The sequence below is a fragment of the Peromyscus leucopus genome, chromosome 7 (genome assembly GCF_004664715.2).
Source record: "Peromyscus leucopus breed LL Stock chromosome 7, UCI_PerLeu_2.1, whole genome shotgun sequence".
In the NCBI taxonomy this organism is placed as follows: Eukaryota; Metazoa; Chordata; class Mammalia; order Rodentia; family Cricetidae; genus Peromyscus; species Peromyscus leucopus.
The window spans coordinates 2,880,711-2,890,164 of NC_051069.1; the positions used below are offsets into that span (position 1 = coordinate 2,880,711).

The 9,454-nt window shown below is 46.8% G+C and overlaps 1 pseudogene; it reads left to right on the forward strand.

Annotated features, from left to right (window-relative positions):
• The first annotated feature begins 358 nt into the window (after positions 1–358).
• LOC114689965 lies at positions 359–2,241 on the forward strand (annotated as a pseudogene).
• Positions 2,242–9,454: the final 7,213 nt, after the last annotated feature.

Genomic DNA, 9,454 nt, shown 5'->3' on the forward strand with positions numbered 1-9,454 from the left:
TCTCTTCTCTTCTTCTTCTTTTTTTTTTTTTAAAAAGAGAGGAATTCTGCCGGGCAGTGGTGGTGCACACCTTTAATTCCAGCACTCGGGAGGCAGAGCCAGGTGGATCTCTTTGAGTTGAAGGCCAGCCTGGTCTGCAGAGCAAGATCCAGGACAGGCACCAAAGCTACACAGAGAAACTCTGTTCAAAAAAACAAAAAACAAAACAAAAATAGAAATGAATCTGTATTATCTATTTTGTTTAAGGTTTACATGTTTTATGTGTCTGAGTGTTTGCCGGAATCTATGTATATACACTACATTCATGCAGTACACAAGGAGGCCAAAAGAGGGCGTCAGGGTTTCTCAGCGTGGAGCCATGGGAGGTCTGAAGAAGAAGTATGAAGGAGGCTCCACCACCAATTACATCACCTGAAACAAAGCCCGGAAGAAGCTGCAGCTGAGCCTGCCTGATTTCCGGCGGCTGTGTACCCTGAAAGGCACTTATCCCCCTGAGCCCAAGCATAAGAAGAAAATGAACAAGGGTTCCACAGCAGCCCGAACATTCTACCTTATCAAAGTTATTAAATTCCTCCTCCATGAGCATGTCAACGTGTCAACAAGTTCCAAGAGTACAAGATGGTTTATTTGGAAGCTCCGAAAAGCCTATGGGAAGAGCGAGTGGAATGCTGTGGAGCTTGAAGGACAATAAACCCAGTACAAACTTGAGCACATTGTCGAGGAGCGGTACCCCACGTTTATCGATGCTCTGAGGGATCTTGATGATGCCCTGCCGATGTGCTTCCTCTTCTCCACCTTCCCATGGACGGGCAAGTGCCATGTGCAGACCATTCAGAGGCGTTACCCGCTGACTGTGGAGTTCCTGCACTACGTCATTGCTGCCCGAGCCCCGCGCAAGGTCTTCCCGTCCATCAAAGGCATTTATCACCAGGCTGAGGTGCTGGGGCAGCCCATCATATGAATTGCACCCTATACTTTCTCCCATAATTATCCAACAGATGTGGACTACAGGGCCATGGCCACCTTCACTGAGTTCTAGACCACTCTCCTGGGCTTTGTCAACTTCCGCCTTTACCAGTCTCTCAGTCTTCACTACCCACCCAAATGTGAAGGTCAAGCCCAAGCAGAGACAAAGATCAGCGAGGACACATATGCACTGGACCCTGAGAGCTCTATGGAGAAACTTGCAGCCCTCAGTGCCAGCTTGGCTCAAGTGGTGGTGCCTACCATAGAGGAGGCTGAGGCCATTGAGTTTCCTACTGATGGAGAGATGGCCACACAGGAGGAAGGGCCCAGGAAAGAGCTGAAGGCCCAGGAAAAACACAAGAAACTCTTTGAAGGCCTGAAGTTCTTCCTGAACTGAGAGGTGCCCTGTGAAGCATTGTCCTTCATCCTCAGGAGTTTTGATGGGGATGCATCCTGGGACAAGTCTTTGTGCATCGGAGCCACCTATGACATTACGGACTCCTGCCTGCTTCACCCACCAGATTGTTGACCGGCCTGGGCAGCAAACCCCCATCATTGGCGGGCACCATGTACAGCCCCAGTGCGTGTCTGACTGTGTGAATGCCCGCCTCCTCCTCCCCGGGGCAGAGGACTTCCCTGGGGTACAGCTGCCCCCACACCTTTCACCATTTGTATTTGAGAAGGAAGGAGATTACATCCCCCCCCCTCCCCCAGAAGTGGAAGCTAGGGCTCTGCAGTGGGGAGAAGACCCAGAAGACTTGAAAGAGGAAGAGGAGGATGAAGATGATGACAATCAAGGGGATGGTGATGTTGGGGGCGGGGAATGAGGAGGAGGAAGATGTGGAAGCTGATTCAGAGAAGGAGGAGGAAGAGCACCTGTCGGCCTTGGAGCAGCGAAGGCTGGAAGGGAAGAAGCCCCAGGTGGTGGCTGGCACTGTGAAAATGGAGGACAAGCAGCGGCTGGCCCAGGAGGAAGAAAGTGAGGCTAAGCGCCTGGCCATCGCAATGACGAGAAAGTGAAAGAAGTATCTCTACCAAAAGATCATGTTTGGCAAGTGGTGCAAAATCCTAGAGGCCAACAGGCTGGCAGAGAAAAGGAAAGCCCATGATGATGCTGTGAGGTCTGAGGAAAAACGCCAGACAAGGCCTGGGCGAGCTCCGGCTGTCCCTCACTGGGAGTTGGGCATGGCAGAAGCAAGTCAGTGGAACACACGTGTGCACAGTCGTGACCAGCCCAGCACCCTCATACGTTTGGTGGTGTGTGGCCAGCCCTAGGCTCCTATGAAGTTCATGCTGGTGTCTGACTGCTAGCCTCATTTTGCTTGGCTTTCCACAGCTTCCTACACAGCTGTGCCTGTAATTCTCAGGATGCTGTCGTGGAATAAGGGTGGGGAACTCTTATTCCATGGCTGGCCTTTTGCAGAAAGAAAAGAGGGTGTCAGATTCCCTGGGGCTGCAGTTGCGGCATGCTGTGTGTCATTATGTGGGTGCTGGAAATTGAACCAGGGTTCTCTGTAAGAGCAACAAGTGCTCTTAACCACTGAGCCTTTTCTCCAAATCTGCAATGTCTTACTTTGTTAAACATGTTTACTACTCAACCAAGAAATTTTATTACAAGGTACTTAACTCAAAAGAAATATAAACTTATATACATAAATCTATAGGCATTAGCAATTTCATGTATAATTATTATTAGCTGGAAATCCCTTTTAAAGAGTGACTAGTTCAGTAAATTGTGGCACCTTTATACAATAGAATAGTGTTCAATAATAACAAGGAATGTACTGAAATATGCCACAGAATGGACAAATCTGAGAAATACCTCTAACTGAAAGATGCCAGACACAAAAAGTTACATACCGAGTTACTTATGTGCAGCTCTGTGTAACTAAGTATGGTGACACAAGCCTGTAATCCCATCACTCAGAGGCTGATCGTAGGGTTTGTTTGTTTGTTTTTTGTTGTTTTTTACATAAAGCAGAACGTCTGACTTGACTGTCAAACAGGAAACGCTGCTGGTCAGGGCAATAAAGGAAGGATGCGCCAGGCTCCCGACTTCTACATTGAGCGTTGTCCTTGATCAGCTGTTTCGCTAAACACGCCCTTAACACTTCCTTTCCCACCTTTGCAAGGTCCCCAGCTCTCCTGTACATCCTGAAAGACAAGAAACCATGGGGAGTCTGTGAAAGTGGCTCACAACCTGAGGGAAATGGGTGTATTGTTCCAAAAACTGACAACGTTTCACCATGGGTGGAGGAGAGGGACGCCCAAGGTCCCACCCCTAGCTGGAAAGCTATCAGCAGTTGATGGCTACCGGGGTGAAAATTTTGTTTTTCTTAAGAGTACAATACAGATGATAGCCCCATGTCCATGTGTATATGGACAGCCCTAACTGGACTCAGTGGGTTATTAATTTTTTAAAAAATGGAACTGATGGCCGGGCGGTGGTGGCGCACGCCTTTAATCCCAGCACTAGGGAGGCAGAGACAGGCAGATCTCTGTGAGTTTGAGGCCAGCCTGGTCTACAAAGCCAGTTCCAGGAAAGGCACAAAGCTACACAGAAGAAACCCTGTCTCGAAAAACCAAAATAATAATAATAATAATAATTAAAATAAAAAAATAAAAAGTAAAAAAATGGAACTGGGTGTGATGGTTTCAACACCTTTAATCCCAGGCAGAAGTGATCTGTGTGAGTTCAGAGGCCAGCCTGGTCTCCAGGGATAGTTCCAGGACAGCCACAGCTATGTAGGGAGACCCTGTTTCCAAACAAACAAAAATTGGAGGGAGATACATTAATAGGACTCTTAGGGCAGAGCTGAGGTAGGTAGTAGGGGATAGAGATCCTCAAAATACATTGTATACATGCACGAAGTGTTCAAAGAGTAAATAATAGTTATTTTTAAAAACTGATCGAAATTGACCTACAGTTACTAAAAGTCGTGGAATTATACCCTAAATTGTACATGGTTAAAAGTGACTGGATTTTGTGATGTGGAAATTATGCATGATGAAGCTGAGTTTTTAAAGTGAGTAGAAGAAACTGGTTGACAAAGAACTCAGATGGAGCAGTTGCCACAGAAGATGAAGCAATATGGACTGAAGATCTTGTAGTTAGCCAGACTGGAGTGTGGTGTAGCTGAGCTCCGTGTCCCTCTAGAGGAACAGATAATTGTTCCTTATTTCAACATGCCACATCGACTCATTTAGGTTCCAACACAATTTTAATACTTCAATCAAACAAAAATGACCCTAACATAGAAAGCCACATCCCTCCCTCAGTCAGGGATTTAAATGTAAAAATGTAAAGCACATTTTCAGCAAAGCCAATCCTGTAGTGTATCAAAGCTATGTTCCAGGACCGAGTGGAGTCTATTCTAGAAATGGCCCCGGTGTAACCAATGACATCCACAACTATAAAGAGGAAGTAAATAATACGATTGTGTCACTTAATGGCAGAAATCTTTTAATTTCCTCAGAAATAGTTGTAGTCCTCAGATATGAGTCCATTCCTCAGTGGGTTGGTTGGTTTTAATGTCAACTTGCCACAAATTAGTCACCTGAGTGGGGAGCCTCATTTGAGAAATTGTCTTACTGGTCTTAACTGATGTGGGACAATCCACCCCACACATGGGCAGCACCTTCTGGTGGCCGCCCAGATCCAAGTGGACCGGAGGAAGGAAGGTTGCTTGCCTTTTCTTGAGTTGGCCTTGGCTCTCACCTCTGAGTTAATTCATCCTGTTGTTGCTGCTGATAATTCCTTCACTGATACCAGAACCTGTGTTTCCAGGCTTCCATCATTGACTGAGGACCAGAAGCTCCCAGGAACCCTTTGGGTTTTCTGTGACAGGTTGGGACTTCTGAGCACCCAGCCTCAAGGGCCGAGAAACTAGTAAGCTCTTGGCCTCTCAGGTGTGGTTCGGTCATTATTACTATCTCAAAGTTTTATGCATACACCTGTTCATCCTATCTATTCTGTTTCTCTAGAGAATCCTGCCCATTACACCTGGGTATGGACCACTCTGCCCGTGATGCTGGCTGACCAGGTCAGGTCTGAAGATGTCACCACAATCTGTCATAGTGCAAGGCTTCTGGGAACAGTAGGGTTCCTTTGCCCTAGCTCTTCAGGAAAAGTGTCTCTAAGTGAGGTGGACACTGTGGTGCGTAGATATGAGGCTCACTTCTAGAAAACTCCAGCCAGCACGTGACACTTGGCGGAGTGGGAACCAGAGTGTAGGAGTCCAGTACAGTTCTGAGCCAGGGTCCCTGTGCTTAGAGAGGTTCATGTTGTTGCCCTGTCCACTTCTCCAGATTTTCTAGGCCTCGTCTTCTCTGTCTGCTCACCTGTGAGCTGTGGAGCCATTCCACGGTTTTGATTACAACCATGTCTGCCCTAGAACTGTCAATTTTCTCTGCTCGACTAACTTCTCCGCGAGAAGTCAGGGCAGGGCGGAATTAATTCCGTGCTGACAAAGTGGAAATGATGAACTCTTGGCAACCAGGCTGTATTTTCCCCCTGATATTTCGGTTATGTCTCATGGTTAAATTTTGTCCTTCATAAGAGGCCAAGTCTTGTTTTATGTGCAATTTGAGGGCACACACTTAAATCGGAGTTTACCAAATGGCAGAATAAACCTTAGCTGTTTTTCAAACTGGGTTAGGAGCCCATTGTGGTGCTGAAGACCTGGACTCCCATGACTTGGGAGGCTGAGGTAGCAGGGAAGCAAGTCTGAGGCCAGCCTGGTCTACACAGCAAGATTCTATTTCGAAAGTCAATTGTGCTAACAAACGAAAAACAAGTGGGAAAGGAGGTGAAGTGTGAGTTGAAAATCCTGGATGTCCGAGTCTGTTTGGGCTCCTGTAACAAAGCCCCACAGGCTGGGAGACACATAAACATGCAAGTTTCCTCCCCCTGGTTTTGGAGGCCGAAGGTTCAGGATCCCGGTGTTGACAGACTTAGTGTCGGGACAGAGTCTGCGTTCTCAGACGAGCTATCCTCCTCTAACTCCATCCTCAGCTATACCCCGTGGACTTGTCTCCTTGAGGGAAGGAGCTGGGTCTCTTCGGGGCCTCTTTTATAAGGTCACTAACCTCACAAGGGCAAGCCCCCATGACCTAACGACTTCCCAGAGGCCCACCTCCTAACACCATCGAGCATTTCAAGGTAGGCATCGGCAGAGGACACAGACATTTGTGGGACATCGCTGGCCTCAAATGAAATGCCCTTCTCTCCTGGCAGACCTGAGTCTTCATTTCTGCTGCATCTTGGGAGTCTCAAAGTGGGAGCATCCTGTATCTCCGATATACCTCTGCCACTGTCTATTCCTTCTTCCTCCTTCCTATCCTCCTTTCCTAACACTTTTATTTATGTATTACTAGTGTGTGTGTGTGTGTGTGTGTGTGTGTGTGTGTGTGTGTGTGTGTGTGTTGGAGAGGGCACACGCATGCCAGAGAATGCATGTGTAGCGGTCAGAGGACATTACCGAGGTCCGTTCTCTCTGTCCACATTTGTGTGGGTTCAGGGGATCAAACACAGGTCATCAGGCTTCAGAAACTGATGAGTTATCTGCCCTGCCTTAGGCCTAGCATTTAAAAAAAAATGATTTCAGAAAATACACAGAGTGGAAATTTTCCAGATAGGAAACAAAAACTGAAGAGACCCCAAGACCTCGGGTTTGCCTTTATAGCTGTTTGCTGGGTGAGTGTGTGTGGGGGGGACCTCAATTAAGGCAGACCATTTTCTCTCACAGATTTGAGATCAAGTCCATTTCCAAAGGTGACCCTGGGCTTTGTACCTCCGGGAGTAACTCTGAAATGCGAACCAGCCAACCGTGCCTCCCGGAAGGGCTGAGGCTGCCGGCCTGCAATGGATTTGTTACCATCCATGGGTAACACAGCGAGAGTCTGCAAGATCAAGTCATCGGCGCCCTAAATCCCCAATCTCCTTGGCTTCCACTCCATAAACCAGTGGGGCAGCCAGCCACTCGGGAGCCTAGAGGTTAAACACATACGATTGACCTTAGAGAAGGGAGCTCTCAAGTTGTTAAAGACAGGCTTGCCCCTCACACCAAAAAGGGCCCTGGGAGCATTATTTAAGGCTTGTGCCACACACATTTATGTGACATAAAATCGATACCTTTCGCCTGTCTTTGTTTGCCTGGATTATGTTCAACTACTAAAGGGCTCTCAGGACATCATTCAGATTTCCTGTCCTGCATTTTATGCGGGCAGGTGTATGAATAAGAACGGGGGTGCATCTCTGTTTCCTTGTCTGATCATGTTTATATCAGTATGCAGATGCACAAGCTGTAACTTTTAGAGCAGAAATTATTTCCCTCCCTTACCCTAATTGTTTTTTTTTAGAATGTTACTTTTAGGGAACAGTGAAAGAGTGTGTTATTCAATAATAACATGGAGGTGATTAGCAATAGTTTGAGAGAAAATTTTAAATCCCAACATATGTTTACATAGATTTATGTAAATATTCTCCACCTCTGAACACTGTGTTGGGGTCCAAACCTTCAACACACGCACCTTTGGGAAATATTTCATGGTTAATGGCTGAGCGAAGTTGTCACATATATGGATTTCTTTCTTTCCAATAGTTAAGTAAGGTAGCTGATTGTGTTAATGTTTATCAGAGACTCAGAACCAATAAAATATATGTGTGTGTGTATCCACACAAAAAATAGAGATAGACAGACAGACACAGAGATAGACATATGAGAGGCTAAATAAATAAATAAATAATAAAGTCTCACTTTAGCTTAGGTTGTTTCATAAAGTAAGTGCTAGGGCTGGAGAGATGGCCCAGTGCTTAAGAACGCTTGCTGCTCTCACAGAACCTGAGTTCAGTTCCCAGCACCCACATCAGGCAACTCACAACTACTTGTAGCTCCGGCTCTAGGGGATCTGATGGCCTCTTCTGGTCTCCACAGGCAATCACAAGTATAATAAGCACTGATCAAATTGTGCACTCACATATATTTATGGAGGGAAGGAGAGAGAGAAAGAGGGAGAGAGAGAGAGAGAGAGAGAGAGAGAGAGAGAGAGAGAGAGAGAGAGAATGAGGAAATACCTCACGTGATTACCGAGGCCAAGAGGTCCCAAGACCTGCAGTCAGTGAGCCAGAGATGAAGGAAAGTCTGTGTGTACAGTTAAGTCTTGAGCCTGGAGAGCTGAGAGCCAGAAGAGCCTATGGTATAAAGTTAGACTCAAAGCCAGAGGCTCAAGATCCAAGAAGAGCTGATGCTTCAGTCTGGGTCCTAATGGTGGGAAAAGACCAATACCCCAGCTCAGGCAAGAGGCAGGCAGGCAGGCAGGCAGGTAGGCAAGAGGCAGGTAGGTGGGCAGGCGGGTGGGTGGGCGGGCGGGCCGGCAGGCAGGCGTTCCTTCCTATGCAGCCTTGTTGCTCTATCTGGGCTATTGGTTATGTTTCTTGTCATTTTTGACAAAGTGCCCAGCAGAAGCAATTTAAGGGAAGGAAGATTTATTGGGGTGCAAGGTTTCAGGGAGAAGTTTGGTCTCTGGTGGAGTGGGGGGGTACACAGTAGAAAGGACAGTTCCATGGCAGGTCAGGAAGCAGAGAACTCAGACCGGAATGGAAAGTAGATATTATTTTCATGTTCTGCATGCCATGCCCCCCCCCGCAGTCCACCCCCCTTGCCAGGCTATGTCCTGGTGGCTTCACAGCCACCCCAAACAGGAAGCAACCTGAGGAGAAGACTGTCCCTAATTTCCTTTTATTGCTGTACTAGGACACACAGACCATAAACCACTTAGGGGAAGAAAGGATTTATTTGGCTTACACTTCCAGGTCACAGTCCATCATTGAGAAAAGTCAGGTCAAGAACTCAAGGAGGAACCTGAAGGAAGATCTGCTTGCTCCACACAATAACATCTAACCAAGGAACTCACCTCACAGTCAAAGAAGTGGACAGAAACCATGGAGGGATGCTGCTTGATGGTTTCCAGGCTGGCCAAGGGCCACCTGCTTAGACAATAGTATCACCTGTCTGAGCCCTCGAATGGCAATTAACAAGCAAGACAATCCCCCATAGACATGTTCTATCTGGGCAAGCCTTCAACTGAGGCTCCCTTCTCTGATGACTCAAGGCCATATTAAGTTGACGGTTCAAGCTAATTAGGACAGAGACCAAGTATTCAAGTATGTGAGCCTGGGGAGGACATTGCAGATGTCAACTATGACACAAGACCTTCATCTGACCAGGTGAATCTCACCCAGAATATAGTGTGCTGTGCATATATTACTCAGTTTATTGATGAAAAGGGTTAATCTCACTCAGAGATGCCTCCCAGAAACATGTGCAGAAGAAGATATGACCAGATGTCTGGATATGTCATGGATGAGTAAAATTAACTACCACACTGATACTCTTTAAAATAAAAAAAAAAAAAAAGATTTCTTTATTTATTATTCTGCCAGCGTGTACGCCTACATGCCAGAAGAGGGCACCAGATCTCATTATAG